Source organism: Bufo gargarizans, chromosome 3, assembly GCF_014858855.1.
Source record: "Bufo gargarizans isolate SCDJY-AF-19 chromosome 3, ASM1485885v1, whole genome shotgun sequence".
In the NCBI taxonomy this organism is placed as follows: Eukaryota; Metazoa; Chordata; class Amphibia; order Anura; family Bufonidae; genus Bufo; species Bufo gargarizans.
In genome coordinates, this window is record NC_058082.1 from 372,486,464 (window position 1) to 372,501,038 (window position 14,575).

A 14,575-nucleotide genomic window follows, 5' to 3' on the forward strand; every position below is an offset into this window, starting at 1 on the left:
ATTTTAGCATCAATGAAAGTCTATGGGGCTATCCCCATGGCCGTTCTATTAACGGTCAGTGAATAAAGTCTGTCCAAAAATAGGACATGTCCTATTCTTGGCCTTTCCACGGCCAGACGGACACAATTTAAAATCAATGTGACAGTTTTTAACGGCAGCTTAGACAGGAGTGCACACATCTGACGGCCATTAACAATATGGCCATTTAGGTACCTACGATATGCGTGATGATGTAGCCATGTGGGAGAGCTTGGTGACATCATTGCACACATTGCAGGTCCTGTTCAATTAAGAGAGGAGAGACTGCTGCAGTGTGATCAGTTTTAATCAATTCAACTTAAAGAACAGCTGGGGGCCATTATGGGGGCATTAGATACACAATGGGGAAATTATTTAAGCTGGGGTCATAAAAAAAAAAATCCTACACTATGGGGGACATTATTTAAGCTGGGGCTTAAATGGGAGCATTATTAAAGCTGGGGGGCCGTAAAAATAAATAAATATATATATAATAATAAATAGCTACACTATGGGGGACATTATTTTAGCTGGAGCCTACCATCCGGTGGGTGTTCTCAGAAGTGTGGGTCGGGAAATAACTGCCAATCAAATTCATCCATTTTTAATGTCAGTTTTTAAATGGACATGAAAAATTGATCCAAATAGGACATTGAAAATGGACACATGGCCACACTGATGCAAAATGGACATGAAAAACACTGTCAGTTTTTAACTGACTTCTTTTTCGTGTGCTTAATTATACACTGAACAAAAATATTAACACACCACTTTGAGTTCAGCTCATGCAAAATGGGAGCAAAACCAAAAGATCTGAAATATTTTCTACATACACAAAAGACCCATTACTCTCAAAATATTATTATACTCTCAAATCTGTCTATATCTGTGTTAGTGAGCACTTCTCCTTAGCCAAGATAGTCTAAGACACACCTGTGCAATATTCATGCTGTCTAATCAGCACCTTGATATGCCACACCTGTGAGGTGGGATAGATTATCTCGGCAAAGGAGAAGTGCTAACAATATTTTATAGTAATGGGTCTTTTGTGGATGTAGAAAACGTCAGATCATGTAAAATGGGAGCAAAACCGAAAGTGTTGCGTTTATATTTTTGTTCAGTGTAAGATAAAAATTACTACTAGAAAATGTTTGTCAAAGGGTGCACTAACTTTTCCACAGAAGAAAATTGCATATATCCATTTTATTGTTTAGTACATTATAGCAAAACCAATTTGCTAATATTTGATAAAAGAGAAGAGAAAAGTGGGAGCAGTCCAGATATACACCATTTAATCAATAAGTTAGAATTCTCGCCAACTGCCCTTTTCAATTTTATAGGTGTAAAATATATTATTAATAAATGTGGGCCACATCATCAAATTGTGGCATACGCATCCTAGAGAGCACATGCATATGCTTAGATGTCGTGCCCTCTGGCCATCTTCCTGATCAACTGTTTTAGGGCTCATGCACACGACCGTGTGCTGGCCGGGCCTGTGCTGTGGATCGCAAATTACGGTCCACAATGCAAGGGCACAGACTGTGGGGCAGCCGCATGCGGATCGTGGACCCATTCACTTGAATGGGGTCCACGATAAGCATCCGATGGTCCACACCACAAAAAAGTTGTGCATGCACTACTTTTTTGCGGTATGGAGGCACGGGCAGAAAACCCACGGAAGCACTCTGTAGTGATTCCGATCCGTGCCTCTGTGAAGGATGAGATTACATTTTGTATAAACATGTCCTCCATCTTGGCTATAAGGCCAAGGTAAGCAGCTCCCTCGCTTCATTATCAGTATTTTACACACAAGAGAGAGTTATGTTCCGAGTTTTGGGATGCACTGCTAACGAATACTAACTTTGAGATAAGATGCTGCAGAAACTTTTTAATTATTAGAAGTTTTTAACCATTAAAAACGTATTCTGTTAGAATGGTTATTCATAAAAGGCAATACTTCTGCACCAATCAAATCATTTTTATATTTGATATTTCTTTTATTTTCTCCAAATCAAGACAGTATACAAGTATATATGCAAAGGGGGGAGCATAGAGGATATACATATTACATCTTCCAGTGTGCTCTCTGGCCATCTTCCTGATCAACTGTTTTAGGGCTCATGCACACGACCGTGTGCTGGCCGGGCCTGTGCTGTGGATCGCAAATTACGATCCACAATGCACGGGCACAGACTGTGGGGCAGCCGCATGCGGATCGTGGACCCATTCACTTGAATGGGGTCCACGATAAGCATCCGATGGTCCACACCACAAAAAAGTTGTGCATGCACTACTTTTTTGCGGTATGGAGGCACGGGCAGAAAACCCACGGAAGCACTCTGTAGTTATTCCGATCCGTGCCTCTGTGAAGGATGAGAATACATTTTGTATAAACATGTCCTCCATCTTGGCTATAAGGCCAAGGTAAGCAGCTCCCTCGCTTCATTATCAGAATTTTACACACAAGAGAGAGTTATGTTCCGAGTTTTGGGATGCACTGCTAACGAATACTAACTTTGAGATAAGATGCTGCAGAAACTTTTTAATTATTAGAAGTTTTTAACCATTAAAAACGTATTCTGTTAGAATGGTTATTCATAAAAGGCAATACTTCCGCACCAATCAAATCATTTTTATATTTGATATTTCTTTATTTATTTTCTCCAAATCAAGACAGTATACAAGTATATATGCAAAGGGGGGAGCATAAAGGATATACATATTACATCTTCCAGTGTGCTCTTTTAATAATAAACATACTAATTAAATTCCAACATGTCACATTGGCCTGTCCGTCAAGCCAACATAAGAAAGGGAAACAAAACATCCAAAGAATAATATACCCGAAATGGGTACTCATCTCCCTCCTTCCATAACAGAAGATTCCTGCCTTACCGCCCACCCCCACCCCTTCCCTACCTCCCAGGCCAGGCCACAGCTGTCGCGGTGCGGCGGGCGACTCCCACTACCATATCTATTTATTCCCTGCTATCACGTGGCACGCTGTAAGGCGTACCATTCTAACTGTATGTACAAGGTTACTTCCACCCAATCAAATCATTAGTTTCAATTTCCACCCCCTTGGTGGTGTGGCAGATTTGTCTGTGATTATCTGTAGTGTATACTTGTATGGAGCAAATCAGAGAGAGAATTTTGATTCAGCAAGTGTGTCTGTGTCAGATCTCTGAGCGCTCATAAAGAAAACTTCAATTAGAACCCCGAAAGTCATAGAGGTGGGGGTTTCGCCACAACAAAACTTGATGCCTCACATGGGGCTCGACTAATGGACAATTCATTGATCTCCCAGCAACTTGTATAATCCGGACCGGGACAGACAGATATAAAAGACAGCGCTGTAAGGTAAGAGACTTTATCTTACATCATATCTGTGCCTCACTGACCGGTTGTCTGGTTTGAGGGATTGTTGAAGGAACGTACGTATAAAGTACTTTTACAGTCGAATCCATATTGATAAAGAACTTTGAAAGTTGAAAATACCCATGATTGTTGGATTTAGTTTCTGATCATGAGTAACTTTCATTGGGATGTTTTTGGTCTGGCTTTAGGAGTCATGGTATACGTTTTGTTTGTTCTTTACTGTGCTTGGAAAATTGCAGAACATTATAGAAAGGGAAATCTCAGTAACAGAGTACACTAGGTGATATAGTGGGGAAGCTTTGTAGAAACTGAGGGGAAACAAACGTCTGAATTTTGTAACTTTCCATAGATGTTCTGGTACAGTTGAAGAGCAATGGGGAATAATTTTAGTATACCCAAAGTTTATAAGACAGCCAAAACAGCCAAGGAAAGAGGAGGTAAGGAGGGTCTGAAGAAGGTTGACAGAGTGTTAGAGAAGGCAGGAATGAAGTATGGGAATCTTAACCCTAGGAGTACTAGTATGGTGGCACCCTGATTTAGGAAGCTAGTCTGGGAAAAATTCTAAAGAACACATTGTGGTTGGATAAAGGATCATAGATGTGAAGTAGTGGTTGATATAGGGATAAAAGTAGCTCATGAGGTTGAAACTGAGGGATGGAGAGGAGAAGCTGTGCGAGGTAGATTGTTATATACTCAGGGGCAGGGGCAGCCAAAACAGTAGTAGACCAGAGATTCTTGCACCCTCATCAGTAAACCCCTCGTTATGTACCAGTTGTGGGACTCGTACAGTTAATTTAAAGATAAAAAAAAACAAAAAAAAAACTGTACAGTTGTTACCCAATTGTTAAAGAAAACCTGCCAGAACCTCTTTTAGGGAATGATGATTTGCAAGCTCTGGGAGCCCACATACACTTTTACCCCGATGGCACTACCAGTGTAGATTTTGGGGCCCATTAATAGCAACACTGGCCCTGCCTGAAACTGAACCATCAGAATTAACCCTTGTAGACCAGGCTGTTCTTGAGGTGGTACCGAAGGATTTATGGGCAAAATCAAAAACAGACATAGGGAAACTCCCTATGTATCCGCTCACTGTGCATCTTAAGCCAGGATGTCAGCCCCTTCAAGTGAAGCAGTACTAACATACCTTACTGTCACAAGTTCTATCCACTGCTACGTGTTTCACAGTGAAAGATCTGGCAAATGCTTTCTTTAGTGTCCCGTTGCACCAAGACCGTCAGTATCGGATTGCCTTTACATTTAACGGTAACCAATATACTTGGACTATCCTGCCTCAGGGAGCTCCGAACTCCCCGACCATGTATACACAGGCTCTGCAATATGTCCTTAGAAACTGGGCACCACCCTACTCAGTGGTCCTGTTACTATACGTGGATGATTTGCTCCTGTGTGCTAAAGATAACGAGACTTGCTGTGAGGCAACTATATCTCTTAATTTTCCTACATCAGAATGGATGTAAAGCATCAAAACAGAAGCTGCAGTTTTGTAAAAACAAGGTTATATTTCTAGGACACTGTCTCTCCCACGGAGCTTGCCACCTAACCCCAGAAAGAAAAGAGGCTGTTGAAAAGATACAAGTGCCCAAAGGAGCACAAAGCCCAAGGGTGTTTTGGGGGCTGGTGTCATACTGTCGTCCCAGGATTGGACATGCCTCCATGATAATGCAGCCTCTGTATGACAGACAACTGCCATCTGACCAATTTCACCATACAGAAGAGACAGTGAATAATTTCCATACATTGAAGCTGTGCATAACCTAGGCCCCAGCCCTTGGTATTCCAAAATATGACGATGAATTTAACCTGTTCTGTTCAGAAATACAGGGTCACAGCACGGCTGTACCGACTCAGAAACATGGTGATCGCCACAGGCTAGTGGCGTACTTTTCAGCCAGATTAGATCCTGTCACCAGAGGCGCCCCCTCCTATGTCAGGACGGTAGCGGCAGTGCAGGCAATGATAGAAAAAGCCTCTGAAATTATGTTAGACTACCTGGTGATTGTACAAAAACAACATGACATACAGGGCATATTAACACAGGTTCAAACTAAGCATATTTCTATGGCCAGAGAACTCAGACTCCAACGTGCACTCCTCATGCCTGCTAACATTTATTTTATAAGATGTACTACTCTGAATCCTGCTACTTTGTTATCAATCAGAGATTCAGAAATGGGGGAAAGGGGCTGTGACGAATACCACACCTCGTACCCGCTAGAAGTCGCCTAAGTCAAGCTCACGAGACGCTGTATGGTCATGGGTTAACAAAAACGTGACGTTAAGCCCTCCAGAGGAGCAGGTAAGGTCAGCTTGGTACAGTTTACACATAAACCTCGTGTCCACGCTGGCACAGAGAGGCAACAAGCTGATAGAGCCTTTTCATAGTGAAAAACAGTGCTGTCTCAGCTCGGATAATCTGCCACCAGCTTTTAGTTTGATATAAGCCCGGTCCGCTAAAGGAATTATATAGGGTGAGAAAACAACCCGCGGTAGCTTATAACTAGGCCAAAACACGGACGTGGGGATTCGTGATCGAGATACAAGACAGCACAAGATTAAATTATATATTTAATCACCGTAAGGGAACACTAGATATAACACAATATACACAGATAATACAGTGCTGCCCATAATTATGTCTTCCAAAAGATAAGACAATGTACAAGAGGCATTATTGTGGGAAAAAAAAAAAAATAACATTTCTCAGCATTTATTTATATTTGAGCAAAAAGTGTCCAGTCCAAAATTAATTATACCCTTCTCAATAATCAATAGAAAAGCCTTTATTGGCTATTACAGCAATCAAATGCTTCCTATAAATGCAGACCAGCTTTTTGAATGTCTTTTTGCACATTCATCTTTAGCAATGAGCTCCAAATCTTCTTGCCATCACCCTGCTCTTTAGCTCCCTCCACAGATTCTTAATTGGATTCAAGTCTGGACTCTGGCTGGGCCACTCCAAAACATTAATGTTGTTGTCCGCTAACCATTTCTTCACCACTTTTCCTGTGTGTTTTGGGTCATTGTCATGCTGAAATGTCCACTGGTGCCCAAGGCCAAGTTTCTCTGCAGACTGCCTGATGTTGTCGTTGAGAATCCTCATGTATTGCTCTTTTTTCATGGTGCCGTTTATTGTGATTAGGTTCCCTGGTCCATTGGCTGAAACCCCCCCCAAAACATTAGGTTCCCACCACCATGTTTGACAGTGAGGATGGTGTTCTTTGGGTTGAAGGCTTCTTTTTTATGCCAAATGAAGGAAACATCATTGTGACCAAACAATTAAATTTTTGTTTCATCTGACCGTAACACAGAAGACCAGAAGTCGTCTTCTTTGTCCAGATGAGCTTTTGCAAAGGCCAAGCGAGCTTTTGTGTGCCTTATCTGGAGAAGTGGCGTCCTCCTTGGTCTGAATCTGTGGAACCCAGCAGTGTGCAGTGTCCGTTGGATTGTCTGCCTTGAGACATTGCCACCAGCAGAGCCCAGTTTCACCAGGATGGCCTTGGTGGTGATCCTTGGATTATTTTTCACCTCTCTAACAATCCTCCTGGACAGCACAGGTGTCACTTTTGGCTTCCGACCACGTCCTCTGAGATTTTCCACAGTGCGGAACATCTTGCATTATTTAATAATTCTTTGACTGTAGCCACTGGAACTTGAAAACATTTAGAAATGGCCTTGTAGCCCTTTCCCGACTTGTGATCAGCCACAATGCACAGCCGCAGGTCCTCACTGAGCTCATTTGTCTTAGCCATGAATGTCCACAAACCAACTGCAGAGAGCTGCTGTTTTTCACCTGTTGAGTTGATTAAAACAGCTGTTCCCAATTAATCAGGGTAATGAGGATGCTTTAGAACAGCTTGGACTATTTGGAATGGTGTAGAACTTTTGGTTTTCCCACAGACTGCGACAGTTTGTGAAGGGTATGAATAATTTTGGACTGGACACTTTTTGCTCAGATGTAAATAATAGCTGAGAAATGAATTTGTTCCACAATAATGCCTCTTGTACATTGTCTTATTATCTTTTGGGAGACAACTATGTCATTACTTGCTGGTTGAATAAAAGTAACCAAGTCAAAATTTGCAAGGGGTATGAATAATTATGGGCAGCACTGTAAATACAGTGATCTGAGGTTACAGATACAGGTTATATGGGTACAACAGGGTTAAGCAGAGTAAAAGTCAGTTACCAGGTAAGATGAAAGTTCCTTTGGGTTGTGAGGTGTTCTTGGATGCAATCACATTAAGGGCCGTGATCTCAGCTAGTTCCTGGGTCACTCTAAACACATTACACTATGTGACCCTTCTTCAGAGAAAGACCCCGCCCTCTGGCTTGCATAGGCTTATGACCTGTAGCCGGCCGCTCCCCTCTCTGCCAATGGGTAGGGTCCACCCCTCCTTCTCTGGTGCTAGGAGAAAATGACCCATAAAATCCCTTAGGGATCATAGCCCCAGACCAGAATGTCGTAGGAAGATGGTTCCGGTCCCAATTGATCTGCCTGGGTTCCGGCTACAACTAGAGTCCAAACATGGTACCGTTATTTGGTTTCCGTGGGGATATATGGATATCGCTCTTCCCTGACATCCCCCCATCAAAGAAAGACCATAGGCACGTACATCGTGGCCACCCGGGACACAAATATGTATCCAGTTTGCATGTAGGTGCCAACATATTTGGAAGGTATCATTGATCCCGGCAAGGCCTAATTCCTCCTGCTGGGAGGTTTTATTTCAGGACTTAGCTTGCCTCCAAACTGATTGAGGTGTGACATTCATAACCTGGGGCCTCCTTGAAGCCTGGACCCCTGGGGCTTTCTTCCTTGCTAGCTGACAATCAGATGGCTGGGGGGTGGGAACTTATTTTGCACGTACACTGATGTACATGCCAAAAGGTGAATCAAATGACAATCAGGGCTGCCAATAAATAATAATCCATTTTCCTCACAGGGGCATAGGAGGTAGACACCTCCTAAATGACATGATGGAACATGACCTCCATGACTGTGTACAATTAATGCAACAATAATTGTCAGGATTTAATCATGCACATGAAAACCACCTTGATAACGCTAATTTTGATTATTTTGTAGATGAAAGCAGGTTCATCGGAGACAACGTCTGGTTCCACACTAGATATGCAGTGGTCACACAGCATGAGGTAGGGATAGCTGAACCACTGCCACCTCACTTGTCAGCGCAAGAGGCGGAGCTGAAGGCACTCACTGAGGAGTGTAAATTGGCCAAGGGGAAGAATGTGAACATCTACACGGACTCAAGGTATGCATTTGGTATTGCACATGACTATCGACCCATATGGCAGGCTAGAAGGCTAGAGACATTCTATAATCAGCAGGCCAGCCAATTAAAAATAAAGACTCTGTACTTGAACTTATGAACTCTCTGTTATTACCAGAAAAGGTTGCTATTATTAAGGTAAAGGCTCATACAAGATGTACCACAGTGGAAGCAAAAGGCAATGATCGAGCAGACAAGGCAGCCAAACAAGCTGTACTCCAGCCACTAAATGCTGATGCCACCCCGGTGAGAGCCTTGAGACCAGAGGACATTTCTGTAAGCACATTTCAAAGAATGCTCGAACAAGCACCTCCAGAGGAAAAAGAACTTTGGGCAAAACAAGGGGCCAAACCTGATAACAAGGAATTTGGAGAAACAAGGACAAAATGTGTCTACCACGCCCTCAATACCCAGCTATGGCTCAGAAGGCCCACAGGCCCACTCAACTATCAAAGGGTGCCATGGTAAGTGTGGTTAATTCAGAGTGGATTGCTACAGGATTTTCTACAGTAGCCTCTCTGTTTGTACAAGGATGTATAGTCTGTGCATTGTACAATCCCGGTCAAGTGGGGAAGACTCCAAGCAAGCACACCCCCTGGCCACTTTGCCACTTTACCCATTGCAGAGACTGCAGATAGACTATATACAGCTGCCTAAGGTAGGACTGCAGGGCTGTGGTGTCGTAGTTAAATGCTCTGACTCCTCAGTTTTTGGTACTTCTGACTCCTCTGTATTTAATATGCAAATGTATTTTATACAATCCTTGAAGGAAAGAAAGACAACATACATGTCATTACCACTGGCAAGGAAGCCAACAGTTTACTGTATTGAACAGTTTAAGCAAAAGACAAACACACTGAAAACAACAAAGTTTTCTTTATTTTTTATTTTTTTTTATCAAGTGGCTGGATAGTAGCAGCAGGCATAAACATCAGGAATAGGAACTTTACCAGTTCAAAAATACAAACCACATTATTTGGTTGTTTTAGAACAAAAACAAAGCTTATCTATATGAACCAAAAACAAAATCTGTAAAACCTAGAAATGGGTTATATTAATCTTGGAATGTAGTTATATCAAATGCAATTTAAAGAGGACCTTTCATCGGTCCAAACATTGTGAACTAAGTATCATGACATATACTCACTGCACTTACCATTATCCCTGGGCGCCGCTCCGTTCTCCCGTTATGTCCTCTGGCATGTTCGGGGACTTGGTTATAGTAGGCGGAGACTTAGGGGAATTGGTTATCGTAGGCGGAGTCTGACCTTGTTCTGCTGGGCGTCTCCTTCTCCTAGGCTGTAGCGCTGGCCAATCACAGCGCAGAGCTCACAGCCTGGGAGGTTTTTTCTCCCAGGCTGTGAGCTCTGCGTTGCGATTGGCAAGCGTTACAGCCTAGGAGAAGGAGACGCCCAGCAGAACAAGGGCAGTCTCCGCCTAGTATAACCAAGTCCCCGAACATACCGGAGGACATAACGGGAGAATGGAGGCATAATAGTAAGTGCAGTGAGATCCCTGGGCGCCGCTGTATATGTCATGATACTTAGTTCACAATGTTTGGACCGCTGAAAGGTCCTCTTTTAGAGAAGCTCTTAAATCAGACTTTTATTTTTAAAGCTGAAAATAATCTTTCATCACTAATGATCTCTGGAAAAAGAAGGATGGCTTCTTCTACAGTATTTCATGAGCGATCATACTTTTCAACTTCTTTTAGTACTTTAAAAAGCATATTTACTTAATCAGTTATCAGTGAGAGGCTAGGTTAACCATGGGTGTTGCGTTCCCTGTAACAGCAGAACACAACACAATAGAAAGTATAAGTATTGCCGCTTCTTAACTGTGCGTTGCGTGCCATATAGTGAAACATATGAAAAGCATGCTTCTTCACGGTCATTTAACGTGTTCGTTTCATGGTAACGTGACGCAATGCATGTATTGGCCTTTATTCTTACAGTAGTAATTATTTATAACTTTTTGTGAATTGGGACATTTAACCCCTTGTAGACCAGGTTCATTTTCATCATAAGGACCAGGCCATTTTTTGCAAATCTGACAAGTGTCACTTTAAGTGGTGATAACTTTAAAACGCTTTCACTTATCCAGGCCATTCTGAGACTGCGTTTTCATATTGTACTTCATGACACTGGTAAAATGGAGTAAAAAAAAATAATTCATTTTTATTTATAAAAAAAAATACCAAATTTGCCAAAAATTAGCAAATTTCCAAGTTTAAATGTATCTACTTCCATAATACATAGTAATACCTACAAAAATAGTTATTACTTTACACTCCCCTTATGTCTACTTCATGTTTGGATAATTTTGGGTATTACATTTTATTTTTTTGGGGATGTTACAATGCTTAGAAGTTTAGAAGCAAATCTTGAAATTTTTCAGAGATTTTCAAAAACCGACTTTTCAAGGACCAGTTCAGGTCTGAAGTCACTTTGAGGCTTACATAGTAGAAACCACCCACAAATGACCCCATTCTAGAAACTTCACCCTCAAGGTATTCAAAACTTTTTACAAACTTTGTTAACCCTTCAGGTGTTCCACAAGAGTTAATAGAAAATAGAGATACAATTTAAAAATTTCAAATTTTTTTGGGCAGATTTTCCATTTTAATATTTTTTTTTCCAGTTACAAAGCAAGGAATAACAGCCAAACAAAACTCAATATTTATGGCTCTGATTCTGTAGTTTACAGAAACATCCCATATGTGGTCGTAAACTGCTGTACAGGCACACGGCAGGGCGCAGAAGGAAAGGAATGCCATACGTTTTTAGAAGGCAGATTTTGCTGAACTGGTTTTTTGACACCATGTCCCATTTGAAGCCCCCCTGATGCACCCCTAGAGTAGAAACTCCAAAATAGTGACCCCATTTTAGAAACTACGGCATAGGGTGGCAGTTTTGTTGGTACTATTTTAGGGTACCTATGATTGTTGGTAGCTCTAGGTTACACTTTTTGTGAGGCAAGGTAACAAGAAATAGCTGTTTTGACACCGTTTTTATTTATTTGTTATTTACAACATTCATCTGACAGGTTAGATCATGTGGTATTTTTATAGACCAGGTGGTCACGGACGCGGCGATACCTAATATGTATACTTTTTTTTATTTATGTAAGTTTTACACAATGATTTCATTTTTTAAACAAAATAAATCATGTTTTAGTGTTTCCATAGTCTGAGAGCCATAGTTTTTTTTCAGTTTCTGGGCGATTATCTTGGGTAGGGTATGATTTTTGCGGCATGAGATGACGGTTTGATTGGCACTATTTTGGGGTGCGTGTGACTTTTTGATCACTTGCTATTACACTTTTTGTGATGTAAGCTGACAAAAAAAATTGCTTTTTTTTTTTTTTAACACCGTTTTTATTTTTTACGGTATTCACCTGAGGGGTTAGGTCATGTGAAATTTTTATAGAGAAAGTCGATACGGAAGCGACGATACCTAATATGTATACTTTTTTTTATTTCTGTAAGTTTTACACAATGATTTCATTTTTGAAACAAAAAAATCATGTTTTAGTGTTTCCATAGTCTGAGAGCCATAGTTTTTGACAGATTATCTTAGGTAGGGTCTCATTTTTTGCAGGATGAGATTACGGTTTGATTGGCACTATTTTGGGGTGCATATGACTTTTTGATCGCTTGCTATTACACTTTTAGTGATGTAAGGTGACAAAAAATGGTTTATTAAGCACAGTTTTTATTTTTTTACTGTGTTCATCTGAGGGGTTAGGTCATGTGATATGTTTATAGAGCCGGTCGATAAGGACACAGCGATACCGATTCCCCTATTTTTTAGCATTTTTTTTACTTTATTTGGGGAAAATGACGTTTTTGTTTATTTTTACTTGAAACTTTTAAATTTTTTGGGGGGAAAACTTAATTTTTTACACTTTTTTTTCACTTTATTTTTTGTCCCACTTTGGGACTTAAACTTTTGTGGGTCTAATCCTTTACAATGCATTCCGATACTTCTGTATTGGAATGCATTTGCTGTATGAGTAATACAGCTAATATTAATTATACAGCTTCCAGCCTCTGAGATCCAGGGGGCTTGATCTCACAGGCTCGTCACCGGAAGGCAGCCCCACGGGGACCCGATGGCACCACTGACCGCCGCAACATAAAAAGCCATAAACCGCAGGTCTGAATTTACCTGCGGTTTGCGGCGATCGGCAACACGGGGGGGCGGGGGTCATAGGACCCACCTGGGCATTAAGCCAAGGTGCCTGCTCAATGATTTGAGCAGGCACCTTGTTCCGATCACCGCCTACCGGGCAGCGGTCATCGGAAATACACACGACGTACTGGTACGTCATGTGTCCTTAAGTACCGGGACAACATGCTGTACCGGTAAGTCATGTGTCGTGAAGAGGTTAAACTTGCTTTTTTTAATTATTATTCCAATTTTAATTTAGTAGGACTCCGAGTCAGTGTCGGTTCATATTTGCCGACTCTGACTCCAGGTACCTAAAATTGCCTCCGACTCCACAGCCCTGGGTAGGAGTATATAAATTTGTCCGTGTGTGTGTTGATCTCTTTTTCAGGGTGGGTGGAAGCCATCCCAGTAGCAAAGGCAAAAGCAAAGAACACAGCAAAGAAGCTGGTCAGTGAACTGGTGTGCAGGTATGGTGTCCCTGAGGTTATTGAATCAGATAGGGGTTCACACTTCACAGGAGAATTAATGAGGGAAGTGATGCAGACTTTACGGGTCACCCAAGCTTTCCATACAGCATACCATCCCCAAAGCAGTGGCTGCATCGAGTGCCTAAATGGCATGCTCAAATTGAAAATTCAGAAAGCCAAACAGGAAACTCAGCGACCTTAGCCACAGTGTTAGCCCTTAGCCTTATACTCAGTCAGGACCACTCCAAACAGAGACAGGATTATCCCCAATTGAGAATATATTTTGAAGCGCCCCCAGATTAGGATTGTATTTTCCACAACAGTTGCAAAGGAACTACGATAGCACAACAAGCTACATGCGGGCCCTCACAAAGAGGCTTGAGAACACCCATAAAGTGTTTGCTTCCCTTCCCGATCCAGATTCAGTAGAAGGAACACACGGTCTGCAACCAGGAGACTGGGTTGTGATAAAAAGACATGTGAGGAAAGGCCTAGATCCCAGATTTGAAGGTCCTTTCCAAGTGCTGTTGATTACTCATACAGCAGTAAAGGTTTAAGAAAAGCCTAACTGAATACACATTTCTCACTGTAAGAAAGTTCCAACACCCAAGGATGAGGATCCTCCTGCTGATGGCCGCCCTAATCCTAGGATCAACAGCACTGTACCAGCAACTGAAGGATAATTGGGACAATGCACTTATCAAACACCACCAGGTGAAGTTTGGAGGACTCAATGACACTTACAGCAAAATTAAAGACTGTTGTATCTGTACTCACAGTCAAATTAGTTTAAGAACTCTGCTTTATCTGGGAATCTCTTTGACTTTTAACCACTTCACATCTGGGCCATATGCCCCCTTCCTGACCAGGCCTAATTTAGCAAATCTGACATATATCACTTTATGTGGTAATAACTTTGAAACGCTTTTACTTATCCAAGCCATTCAGAGATTTTTTTCTCGTGACACTTCATACTAGTCATAAACTTGAGTCAATATATTTCACCTTTATTTTATAAAAAAGAAAAATCCCAAATTTACCAACATTATGGCATTTCTCTGCTTTTAAAACAGAAAGTGATATATCATAAAATATTTATTACTTAACATACCCCATATGTCTACTTTATGTTGGCATCATTTTGGAAATGTCTTTATTTTTTTAAAGAAAATTGCCAAAACCCACTTTATAAGGAACAGTTTAGGTCTGAAGTCACTTTGTG

General features: G+C 41.4%; 1 protein-coding gene across 3 annotated transcripts in view; it reads right to left on the bottom strand.

Annotated features, from left to right (window-relative positions):
- Positions 1 to 14,575, bottom strand: part of ACACA (acetyl-CoA carboxylase alpha) — a 932,629-nt gene that overhangs the window by 459,797 nt on the left and 458,257 nt on the right. The window lies entirely within an intron of this gene.